A 13,577-nucleotide genomic window follows, 5' to 3' on the forward strand; every position below is an offset into this window, starting at 1 on the left:
AAACATTTTTAAGGTTTTAGAATGTGGTATGTAAATAGGCAAAAAGCCCATGTAAGCTACTAGTAAAACTTTCATTTTTGAAGTGTTGTTTGTCAAATTCTGAAAATCCTGTGCCAGTACAGTCCAATGTGTTGGAAACATAGAGCTCCTATTGGAATCCTCTTTGAATGACTGCTTTATAAGGCCCTGTCATTTTGATAAGGAGGAGTAAAGCAATAACCTTAATGCAACTGTGGTAGCTCCATAGAAGACTTGAAATTATAATATTAAACTGTGTCTGTAGGGCCATGTAAGATGCTCAAGCTATGTCATCTTGGCACATAAGCAGCGACATGTAGTACATACAAGTTTTTAAAGGCCAGATTTTATTAGGCAGACTTTGCCTTTCACTGAACAGTATTTTTTTCTGTTTCTGCATATAGTTGTTCATGCAACACTGGCACCTAATCTCTAGGACAGTGAATTTTCCTGAAGTTAAAGAGTTACAGGTCCATCTGCCGCTGTAAATATAAAGCAACTGTTATTTCTAAAAAACTAAAAAGTTTTTATGATGGAGGTTACTTTGGAAGCTTTTAGGCAGATGCTTTAAGAAAAACAAGTATTTGTGAGTAGTGCTGCTCTGGAATACAATTTTGTTATCAAACGTGTTAAGAGAAAGAAATGTGGGAGAGTAGAAGGTTGGGTAGGTAAAGTGGTGAGTTGTTATTTCTGTGTAGATAAAAACTTACAGTTTTGGTAAAAGCATTTGAATTTGTGCAATTTGAAACTATTCGGTAAGTAATTCTGGAGGTTCAGAACCTTCAGAGTTTCACCCTAATACATGACTTCAAATGGAAACTTGTCTGTCATTCAGTTAGGAGTTAAAAAGTGATCTTGTAGCCTGACAGCTCTTCTGGATGTTCTGCAGAGAAGCGAAGAGGAAAACCACCCCACCTTCAGAGATAACAGCATCCTCAAGAAGACAGCTGAATATGTATTGCGAGAACAAGATATCAGTAGCAGATACCAGGGGGGCTACAGTAAGTGTTTATGGCTGGGAAGTTTACTGGAACAAGTTCATGAAAAGTACTGAAGAGTATTGAGATTAACTTTTGGTACCCAAATGTCAGAAAGGGAATGTGAAGTGCATACTGCTTTCACTTGTTTAATTTCTGTTCTGTATGTGTGCTTTATACCAATGATGGCATTTGTGAATTGCAGTATGACTGGTGAAATTAATTACATCACTGCTGAACCCTGTACGAAAGTAATCCAGTGAAGCATTTCTTGCTGTACTTGGAATCTATCTCACAGATATGTGTCTTGGGAAGGTAAGAAGACTACCAAATGAGGGCAGAACTGTGGAATTATTGCAAGGGTAGCCACAAGGCAAGCTTACCAACCCACTTAGTTGTGCTCCAGTTGCTGATGAGTGTGTTCTGCAGTACCTTGACAACCAAAGATTGATGCTCAAATGAAGAGAAGTACTGAGCTTAAGACACCTGTCAGACAATGCTAAACACAACATGGGAAAAACAGTGGGATGGAAAACTTTGATGTAATCTGTGGCTTTTAAGAGATTCCTGAACCTTCAGGAAATGGAATAACTGGCTGTTAATTGCACTGGTATGGCTGCTCTGTCCTGTGATCTCTACGGCCAGTTATGAAGTGAGATCTATTAACTGCATCACAGGGACGCAGAAAACTTCCATTTTAGAACTCCAGGGAGATGGGTATGAGAAAGTAGGGTTATCCTGTTTAGCCCTTCAGGTCCATGTTACTGATGTATCTGAGACACCCACTAGAAAATAAATGTCTTGGCCTCTTCTATTTCTAGAAGCAATAAAATGTAGTTAGATGTCAAAAGCCTGTAAGCAACTGATGGACTTCACCTTTATTTAATCTTAACGAGCAGAAGTTTAAAATGATTTACCTGAAGTAGATAGAGTCATATATAATCTGAAGTTCAGAAGTACTGTAAGTTTTAGTGGTCTATGTTTGAATGAAAGTCTTGTCTTGCAGCTACCACTGTTATGTGGCTTCAAATCAGAGACAAGAAAAGGGTATTAAGCAGTGATGCACTGAAAAAAAACTTGGCACGGAAAATTACTGACAGACAAAACTTATGGATCCTGTATTTATTTTTGATAAACTTTTTTTTAAAAGTACTAAAGAGATATGTATATTTCAATATGTTAGTTTGGACCACAGATGCTCTTTCAAAGTGAGTTTGACTGTGTTTCAGTTTCTGGTTTTGGAGCAGCCTTGGACTGTGCGGATTTGATTCCTCTTGAATGAGCTGGAATATGCATCCCATACCAAGTACACTCCAGTGGCAAATAGGCATCTGCTGCATGTTCTTAAGAATTTAACTTGGTACAAAGGTTGATTCCTTCAGCAATGAATGACAGGAATGTGTTGAAAGACCCATGGAAGGTATCAAAGAGTCTCCAGGTTTTTTGTGGATCCAGAGGAGAGTCCCCTTTTTTTTAAAGCCGGTTAACCATACTTAGACTGTTTGGGGACTTAAAATTACACAGAGACTTAAGTAGCTCTCTGAGTGTCAGAGACAAACTACACGTGTAATTTACGTAAGTTTTTAAAATATTAGTCACTTGAGGTTGAACTAACACCTTATAGTCATGAAATTTTGTATCCTTTTAGGTATTAAACTGTTCAGTTTTGTTGAACCAAGCCAACCACATGTGTCCATACAGTTCTTGGAAAATCCCATGACAGTAAATGTTGCATACTTAGACAGACCATCCTCATTTAGGCTACAATTGTCTTATTTTCTCATTTTCCTGTGTTATTTTCTTGTGTGTTGGAACTCATTTCCGTGGACCAGATTGAATTTCTCTGAAAAGCCCTGTGTTAATCTTTCATCTTATTGTATCTGTATTTGCTATGGATTTAAACACAAGAGTTTTGTCTTCATTCTGTTTCTGTCCAGTTTTTGGGGAAAAAACACCCATAGCAACAATTTCCTTTAGTTTTTAACAGACAATGATTGTCTGTAATAAATCTATCAGAATGTAACATCGTTTTGATGTTATTTTGAGTTATGAAAGAAAATAGCTTATGCTGTTGGGCGTAGCTGTCTGTTAGGATTAGTCACCAGGTATATGTCCTGTACTAGTCATGAAGGAGTTAAAAAGGTGGTGTGGCTTTATTTAACTGCAGTGTGCTTATGTCCCACACTTTGGACTGGTTAAAGAGCTGCCAGGTGAGCAGAAACTTTGATCAAAGCTTAAAATGCAGGATCTTCAGTGTAGAAGTTTAAGGGTGTGTGGTGGGTTAAAGGGAGGTCATTGCTTTAGTGACTGGAATAAGAACGGGACTTGTTGGAGCCTTGGAAATATCGGGGTGCAGCTCATCTGAGGGGGAAGCTTCAAGAGACCTGTGTTTGGTTTTTTTTTCTTTTTTTTTTAAAGGAACTACCTCTTCTCATAAAAGTGAAGAAAGTCATAATCTTGCATGCAACAGGGTTCTGTGTGTTGGAGACCTAGCAAAACTCATAAAGATACTAAGATATTACTGGGTAGATCTGAGCTTGTTTAACTTGCTCTTTCTAAACTTGGTTAAAACACAGCCTTACAGGAGACCATGCCCTGAGTATGTGAAAAGAAAATGAATGAGACTAGACCTGTAGTTCTTGACCTTTTTTGTCAGGAAGGATTTGTACTGTTGGTTTGGCTGAAAGTCAAGCACTGATCAGTCTTTTATAACTGACATTTCAGCAGTAGAGAAGACTCAAGCTGAGAATTACTGTACTCTAAAACAATCAGGTATTTTAATTTTGTAGTGTCAGCTGTGGTTCTGTCACATTTCATCAATGTAAAAATTCTTGTTACTTAAAGACAGTGAATTGATAAAATGTGCATCTGTACTGCAGGTACTTTTTTTTGTTCCCCAGGAGTAGCCAGTCTCTAAATGCTGGTTTACAGAATTACAGAACATTTCAGGCTGGAAAAGACCTCTAAGATCGTGAAGTCTAACCATAAACACAGCACTGCCATGTTCGCCACTAAACCATGTTGCCCTGCACCACATCTACACATATCTCCAGGGATGATGACTCAACAACTTCCATGGGCAGCGTGTGGCAATGGTTGATAGGTTTGTTGTTTTTTTTTTTTTCCCACCAAAAGGGTTAATATCTATCTAATCTAAACCTTCCCAGATACAACGTGAGATTGTTTCCTCCTGTCCTGTTGGTTGTAGCGTGGGAAAAAAGACCTGCCTTGCCACAACCTGTTTTCATGTAGTTAAGAGTGATCATGTCTCCTTTCAGCCCCCTTTTCTTGAGGCTAAACACCCCCAGCTCCCTCAGCTGCTCCTAAGAAGACTTGTGCTCCAGACTTTATTGTCTTCATTGCTTCTCTCTCTTCCAACTCCTTCCACCATTTCCCAGAAAAGAAAGAAGAACCCTCCTCTTCTGGCTTCTTACAAAAGTGACCATGGAGGAGCCCAACTGGCTGTGCCTGAGAGCTGGGTCTGACTTGGAGCCAGGGAAAATTTCGAGCAACTTCTTACAGAAACCACCATTACAGCCTCTTCCCTGTTACCAGAAACAGCTTCACACAAACCCATGAAACTCACTTTCAAGTGTCTGTCAACCAGCCACCCTAGGTCCTTTTTCTCTGGGCAGCTTTCCAGCTATCCCAAAGCCTAGTGTGAGCCAAATGCAGAATCCATCACTGAGCCTTGTTGAACCTCATACAGTTTGCCTTGGCCCGGCAATCCATCCTGTCCAGGTCCCTGTGTAAACCTTTCCTATCATGAAACACTGTCATCTGCAAACTTAGTGAGGGTGCACTTGATCCCTTTGTCCCAATTATTGATGGAGAGGAAACAGACTTTACATGAGCAAGAAGAGATGATCAGTTTTTGAGAGCATGGCAGCTAGCACATAACTGAAGCAGCTTATTGGAGCCACAGTGTGTCAGTCCGTTAAAAGATCCTTTATCGTTGCAGAATAGAGATAATGCTATTTATCCCCCTGCTTCTCTTTTGTTGTTGTTAGAATGTGGAGTGTGATGGGTGTGGTGTGGGTGGAATAACAATTCCAGAACTTTGTTTTGTGCAGGCAAAGTCTCTGAGGAAAAGGGAGAGGAAAAAAGAAATAACTGTATACTGAATGTGGTGATTGAGTGAGGTGATGCTGCAGTGGACAATCCCTGCTTGTTTACATTGGGTTAGGACAGGAATGGCAATATTGTCATGAAATAGCTGCTTCTGCTTTCTTAAGTGGGTCTGGGAATTTGTGTATTCCCAGTGTTGTTTTCTCTTGGTTCTTTGCTCAGTTCATAGACGTAGGAATCTGGAGGTAAAGTTGCGTAGCTCCAGGGAGTGGTTGTTCTTCTCTGATTCGGTTCTATGCTAGGAGACTGTCTTTCAAATAACCCAGTGCAGGACAGAGGAACTTTGGTGCCTTGATTTGCATCAGAGCTCATCCATCTGTCTGTAATATTTTGGTACTCTTCCACAAAGCATAGGTTCCAATAAACTGGGATGATGTCATGGTTTAGGCCCATCAGGGAAAAAAATACCACCATTAGCCTCAAGTACCAAAGACCTGAGAATTGCAAAGGGGCCGGGAGAGATTAGTTGCCACTTTTGATCCCACACAAAACAGACCAGGCTACTGGGTTTGGGGAAGAAAATAGAAAATAATTTAATCCAACACCGACTAAAGCATAACCATAAAACCCCAAAACATAACAAACATAACACAGGCTGGTACAGTGATGAACACTACTACCAGCCCTTTAAGACCACCTTCTCCCCACTCCTCCCCTCTTTCCAGGCTCAGAGCCCTGATCTGGGTGTCATTGTCTCCTTCTGCCACTGAACGGCTCTGGGGGACAGGGAATAGGGGTTTCAGTCAGTCTATTCTTGATGGCCTTTGCTGTTTGTCTCTCCTCAGGGCAGGCGGGTTCTTCACTAGTCCTCCTTGCACCTCCGCATCTCACACACCCGGCAGCCCTGCACGGGCTGCTCTGATGTGTGTTCATCCCAAAGGCTGCAGCTCCTCTCTGCTTCTCATGTGTGTCTGCTCTGCAGCCCACAGGCTCTCCAGCACGGCCTGTGCCATGGCCGCCTCCTCACACAGTCTCTGCCCGTCCAGGCGCACTCACCTGAAGCTGCTTGCTGGTGGTTCTCAGTCCTGCCATTGCCCTCCATGGGTTGCAGGGGCACAACTGTGTTCTTGCCATGGATTGCTGAGGGGTCTCTGATCTGGTGCTCCTCCTTTTTTCCTCTTTCTCTGACTGCGGGGTCCTCGTGGTTGACTCCATCTTGTACCACTCTTACCCCTTCTCCCAAGCACTTAAAATTCTTGTCCCTCAATAGTGATCACAGAGGTGCCAGATTGGCCCAGCTGGGCCAGAGGTGACTCTTCCCCCGACTCTTGGGTTCAGACTCAAAACAAAAAGCTTTACCAAGCAAAAGCTGCTCCTTGCTAAACCATGACAGATGACAAAGCTAACATCACTGTACTTACCGTAGGTCTGTTGGTTGGGATGCATTCAGTGATCAGGTTGTAAATGACGCTGCTTTGAATTGGTAGCGTTTTTAATTTTTTCTTTACAATAATTTCTGCAAAATCATAGCATTATACAATCATTTCAGCTCAAAGAGACCTTTGAGATCACTGAGTCCAGTCTTAGTCGTAGTCCTATCAACCACTAGACCATTTCCCTAAATGATTTAACTAAATTTATTTTTTAATCCCAAAACTTTACTCCATAATTTGTGTCTGGATCTCAGTTTAGTGAGTACACTTGGTTTTGTGCTTGATGGAATTTACTAGCTTGTTGCCACTGGTTTTGTAGTTAGTAAAATCTTATTTGATTCTTAATATTGTGGGGTTTTATCTTTTAAGAACTCAGCAACATCTGCAAAATTACTTCTGCTTTTATTCACGGTAGAACAAACAACATGCGTTTGCTTTTCCAGTTGTGACATTCAAGTTTGGAATCAGAAGATGTGAAATAAGTGGGAGGCATGGTACAGTTCGCTTTTCTTTCTGAGGCATCTCTCTGGATTGCATATTGGTCTCCCCGAGGACTGCAGTTATCATTAAGTCATGAACTAGCCTAGGGCCTTCCTCTTGTTATTTCTGTACAAATGGAATGGAATTTCAATTTCATGGCCAAACAAGATGCATCATGACTGTAGTCCAGTGGTTAGGACACCTATTTATATCCAAAGAACTCTGGAAAACACTGTTGTCGTGGTCCCAGAAGGGGTGTTACATCAGCATGATGGGAGTCATGCCGATGTGACTATTTTGCAGAGGAAGCTGAGAAGAAGAAAGGGGTACAATTATATTCCTGTGCTTCAAGCTTGAATCTCGTGTCCCATAGTGAAGGTGTATGGGATATGATACGCTGACAATTTTAAATGCAAAATACAAGATACAAGGATAGATATTTTATAATAACTAGAATTTTGCTTTAGACAGCTTTTCTTGATTAAAGGAAGAAAAAAGTTCTGGCTGCATTTCATATATGTTCTAATTTTCTTGGGAGGTTGGGGTGTGAGTTGCCTCTGTGTGTGTGTAAGGTATGCTATAAGCAGGCTTACCACACTCACCTTCTTTGAAAAAAAGAGGGGTAAAAACACAGAGCTTTCTGGAGATAACTGCTTAAAACAAATGGAATTCTTGCATATTTAAGTACTTGCAGGGCCAGGGTATTTTTCTGTCTGGACATGAGTGAGCTACGTGTCTGTCATTGTGAGTATTGTTTTCTTCAGAGTTAAGACGCCGTGTGTGTTACAGAAAAGATAGAATCATGGAATTGTTTCAACTGGAAGAGACCTTCAAGATCATTGAGTCCACCCTTTGTCCGACCCCTATCAACCACTAGACCATTTCCATAAGTGCAACATCTAACCGTCACTTAAACACTTCCACCTGTATAATCAGAAGAGTGTGCTATCTTGCAGAGTATGAAACTGCTTGATACTTTTACATGGTTACCCTTATAAGAAGTTTTGGTTTAGATTGTATTTATGAATAGTAGCACTTAGTTCCTGAGTTCATCTGATGTGTTACTGTGGGAAAAGAGAAAGTGTGTGGAGACCAATGACCCTCATATTCAGAAGAGGGGACTTCAGCATCTCGAGTGAGCCTTATAGATAAGATATCATGGGAGGCATCTGTGGAGAGCAAAGAGATCCAGGACAGCTTTTTGTTAAGAATAGCTTCCTTCAGGCAAAGTTCAAAGGCTGAGGGGATGTGGCAGGAAATCTGTGTGGCTGAATGGAGAGCTGTGACTGAACTCAAGTGCACTTAAATGTAGGTGGAAATGGGAATGGGCTGCATGAAACAAACAAATCTTGCTCAGGTGGAATAGAAGAGCCAGTAGTAGCTGGAGCTGTAATTTGTGGTGGATGCAAAAGGCAACAAGAAAGGCTGTTACAGTTGCCTAAGCAGGAAGATTGGACTAAGGAACCTGTAGACCTGCTGAAGAATGGAGTGGTGAGCCTAGTGACGAAGTGGAAAAGGCTGAATTACTTAACATTTTTTTTTTTGCTCACTCTTTACTGGCAAGGTCTACTGTCAGGTCACCTAGATCCAGTGATGAAAGAAAGGAGGAGGTGTGCTGTAGCAGAGACTCACCTGCATTCTATGGAGAGAACTGGTGAAGCTGAGGTTTATTTTTCTTTAAAGACCCCCACATTAACGGTAGAGACTCATTTTGACAAATGACCCCGTATCAGGGGCAGAGACTTATGTTGCTAAAGCTGGCACCAGACCAGGGGCAGCGATTCACTTCACAAAAGGCCCCAAACCAGGGATAGTGACTATGGCTGGAGGAGGCCATGTCCCATGGGGGAGACCCAACCACTTCACTGCAGACTCTGAGCCAGGGGCAGTGATTTTCTTCTTTAAAACTATGGCTGGAGCAGGCCGTGTCCCGAGGAAGGGACCCAATACCCACAGCTGTAACTGTTGGAAGGAATCCATGACAAAGCAGCTCATTAAACTTACACCCAGAAGAGGCCTTGTCCCGAGAGAGGGACCCTGTAACTGCAGAAACTGCAACTGTGGCAAAGAATCCACACCAGAGATGTCCACCAAGGACTGCGTCCCGTGTGAGGGACCTTCTGTCTGCAGAAGCCGCAGCTGCTGGGAACAACCCACACCAGAGAAGTTCGTTGATAACTGTGTCCCAGGGGAGGAACCCCGTGATGGAGCAGGGGAAGAATGCCAGCAGTCGTCCTCATCTGAGAAGACAGAAGCAGCAGAGCCCATCTTGACAGACTGACCACATTCCCCATTCCCTGCCCCCCTGAGCTGTTGGGGGAGGAGGTAGAGATATCGGGAGCAGTGAGCTGGGCCCGGGAAGAAAGGAGGGATGGGGGAGGGAGATCTTAAAGTGCTGGTTGTAATTTTCTCATAATCCTACTCCTTTTCTGCTTTTATTCCGCTGTTTCTTGTAGAATAAACTTTTCCTGCTTTCCTCTCTAAGTTGAGCACTGGAGTCTGTTTTGCCTGGAACGGTAATTGGCAGTGAGCCCTCCCTGCCCTTGTCTTAATCCACAACAACCTTGCTTATCTTTTTACTCCCAATTCACTGGGGCCTCCGCCATCCTAACAAGGGTGGAGGTGAATGGGGGCACCAAGCACGAGACTGTTGTGGTGCTGCTGTGCTAGCTGGGCCAAACCATGACAGATGGAAACATCTAATGTCTTCGTCAGTCATCTTAAAAATAGGAGGGAGCACACCCTGAGGAAGTTCACAGATGGCACCAAATTGACAAGGAAAATGACTGATGAACTGTAGGTCAGGGCTGATATTCAGAGACACTTCAACAAGTTGGAGAACGGGACTGATCAGGACCTTTTGATATTCAGCAGTCAAGTGCAGAGTCCTACACTTGGAAAGCACTGGCTGCATGCAACAGATGCACTGGGAACTGGCTGGAAAGCTGCCTTGCAAAGCAGGAGATGGAAATTTTGGTGGACAAGAAAGTGAAAAAACTCAGCAGTGTGCCCTTGCAGCAATGAAGGCCAAGACCACTCTAGGCAGCATGAGCAGCAACTTAATTGAAGGAGTTCGTTAATCCCCTCCATTCATCATTGTGAGATGGCATCTTGAGTGCTGTATGAGGTTTTGGGCTCATCCATACAAGAAGGTGCAGACATACTGGAGGAAGTCTAGTGGTGCACCACTAAGATGGAAGCTGGACCCCTTGATACACAGTCTGAGAAATTGAGTTGTTTGATCTTGAAGAAGGTATAACTTGGAAAGGACTTTGTAGTTTCTAGTTTTCAGCAGTCTGTAAGGTGGTCATGGAGAAGACAGGTACCTGGAAGAGCAGAGCAAAAAAGGTGGGAAGTGGACTGATGTTGCAGCAGGAGAGATTCTGAATAGGTGTTAGGAAAAAATTCTTCACAATGAGGAAGGTAAAATGCTGAAGCAGGTTGTTCAGAGAGGCTGTGGCATCTTGATCCTTGCAGATGCTCAAAGCTTGACTAAACAGGGCCCTGGGCAATGTGGATCTGACTCTTGTTTGAGCAGTAAAGTGGGCTAGACAGTATCCAAAGGTCCCTTCCAGCATTGTTCTGTGGTTCCATTAAGAGCAGCATAAACATCTTCAAAGATCTGAAATCAAATGATGGAAACAACAAGAAAGCCACAAGGCAAAAAAGTGAAAAGACAAAATTGCAGAACTGAAATAAAAAGAATGTGAGAGAAGAGTCAGTTGTATTTGAAATCCTGTAATTTTGAAAGTATAAATTTGCATTATAATGCTCTGTATGATTGTGTAGAATTTATCACATATCTTGTTCCTTTTGTTTTAGGACTGAGAGAAATGCCATATTAAGCTCTCCGTTGTTAGCTATGATTAATTAGAAAACAGTGGCTGGAAACTATTAATTGGAATGTGGAACACATTTCTTTCCAGCACTGAAGGAAAAGAAACAGAACAAAAGAGAATCAGAACTGTTAGGAACAGATTGAATTTTCTGTCTTTATGTGGTTATTTCTTGCTTTACAGGACCTACATGGTAAGAGAAGTATGTATAATGCCCGTCTTTCCATCCATCCAAGACTTCCAACCATCTTGGTAAATTAGTCAGTTAGTCCCCGTGTGAACTCAGACAATAGTGCAATTTTCCACCTTCTAGCCTGGAAATGAGTTCACTCTCATTTTCTCATTTGATAGACCTTGAGATGTGAAACTATGCTGACACTGGAAATATTGATGGGCACAAATAATTAGTGCTGTTAACTGAAAAAAATGAGAACCAAACCTAAAATGGTTCAACTTGTAGTCTACCTAAAATTTTCATTTTACAAGAAATTTTGAGATTTGTATGAGCTGATGCCCATCTCAGATGCTCGCTAGGTTTAAAATATTTGCATAAAATGTACATGTGTTACATGGCTTAAAAAGCAAAGCAGAGTGTAATATATGTGAGTTCTTATTTGCCTTTATACAGTGATGTCCAGACTTTGGAGTCCTGGGCAGCAATCCCAGCTGAGGGCTCTCTGGTTAGCAAGCGGCCAATTCTGTGTGACCTACCAGATTGCCCACAGTCATAAGAACCTCAACATTTCTGCTGCCAAGTCAGGTCAAAATTTCTGGATAACAAGACAAGCAGGTCTTGGAAAAAAAGCTTTTGGTCAGATTTATGTGTTTTAAGTTGTTCTGTCTGGTGTTATCACTTTCTTTTCAGCTGCTGTTTTATGTAGCTGAATAGGTTTCAATATTATGACTTAACAAAATGGTAATTTCTTTCATTGTAAAAAATGGCAAATGAATGGCTACACGTGATTAAAAGAGCAGATTCTTATGTAGTTTTGTTTCAAAATAATTGTAATAAACTTCTATAGAATATTCATGATTAAATATCTGTATGTGTACTTAATTTGAATGCTAAATGATCCAAATTAGATGAATTTGATGTTGTATTTATGATAATCTGTCTGGGAGTGATTATAGCCAAACAAGGAGCTGCTCTATTCCTATTGGAGTCTGAAACTGCAACCACCAAACTTCAGGTTGAATCTTAATCCTTTTGTGTTGTCTTGTATCTAGAGTTTTGCTTATGTGTGGGAAAAAGTGGAAACAAAGGTGTACACATGATCTAAGTCAGCTTGCTGGTACTGTAAGTTGTGCTACAAATATTTACAAAGTTCATTTGGTCAGTTGGTATTGTGATGTAATCAAGCAGGAAAAATTAATTATTTCCTCTGTGACCTGGATTTTTCTGTCTTTTGAACTTCTAATTCAGGAATCTGTGTAGTTTATCTAGATTAAGGAACTGAAAAATGACTGTATTTGGTGGGCATAGGTCTCAAAAACTTTTTTCACTGCCCTGAAAGAACTGAACTGTGGCAGTTCTGTGGCTAATCTAGGTATTTGTAGCCAGCCATTAAAATTCTTCCACCGTTCTTGCCCCAAAGGAAATGTTACTGCTAGCAGGCACTACATTTTTCTACCTCATTGTGACCAGTCTGAACTTTTTTGCAGTTCCCATTTTGATAAACACTGGGATACATGTAAAAATGAAATAACTTCAAATAAGTCTTCCACAAGGAAATGTTTTATTTATCTTGAGCTGCTAAAAATTATGAAATGAAATGCATCTAATGTGTCCCAAAGGTAATGTTGTGACAAAATGAGGTTCAAAAGCTATGAAAACATTATACATAGAAAAATATATAAGAGAAAATAAGTGAAGGAAAATCAGAAATATAAGAATTAATGTAGTGTAATGAAAAGCAAGAAGGTGAATTTCAAGACCAACCATGTTATGATGGGAACTGAGATTAAATAAAGAGATTAAATAAATTGGGCTTACTGATCTTGACTTCCTGTTGAGATGTTGCAGTAACTATAATTTTGGTATATATTTTACTCAAGTATTTTTAAAATACTCTTAACAAATTTTTACTTTTGAAACTTGACACTGGTTTCAGCAGGAACCACATTCAGACCTCACTGGATACTTCTGGAAGTTCCTTATGTCGTGTCTGGCTGAACCAGGACGTATTAAAATACAAAATTTTTGTAGTGAGAAACATATTGGTACACAGTGAAGGATGTCCTGATTCTAGTGTGTGTTCTCAAAATAATGTGTACTTTTTAATCAAGTAAAATGAAAAACACTACAGCGTGTCCACAGTGAAATGTGTCTCTCTCTTAAAAATCAGCATGACATCTTTTCAATGAAAGATCCTTCCCTTAAGGCAGCAGGTAAGATTCTGAGCATTTTCTTGATTGTACTTCTTGGTAGGGGCCACTTGAGGGCAGCCTAAGACTACTGTTAAATTCAGACTGGTGTTTTGGCAGGGGCCCTCAATTTGTCTTTTCGTTTCATCGTAGCAAAGTGTGAATACTAGTATCACAAGTTGTAAAAACAAACGATCCAACTTTTTAAATGTCTTCTCTGATGCACAAAATTTACTTGTTTGCGTGCATCTGATCAGCATGGTTGATAGCCCTTTTCAGAATTTTAGCTTCTAATTAGCTTGATAGAATTTTGAGAGCTCTGTTGTGATAGTTCCAAAGAAAATCTTATTGTTTCCCTTGTGCATCACACATTGATTGTCCTTGAGAATTTGTCACATACG

This window comes from Colius striatus, chromosome Z, assembly GCF_028858725.1.
Source record: "Colius striatus isolate bColStr4 chromosome Z, bColStr4.1.hap1, whole genome shotgun sequence".
In the NCBI taxonomy this organism is placed as follows: Eukaryota; Metazoa; Chordata; class Aves; order Coliiformes; family Coliidae; genus Colius; species Colius striatus.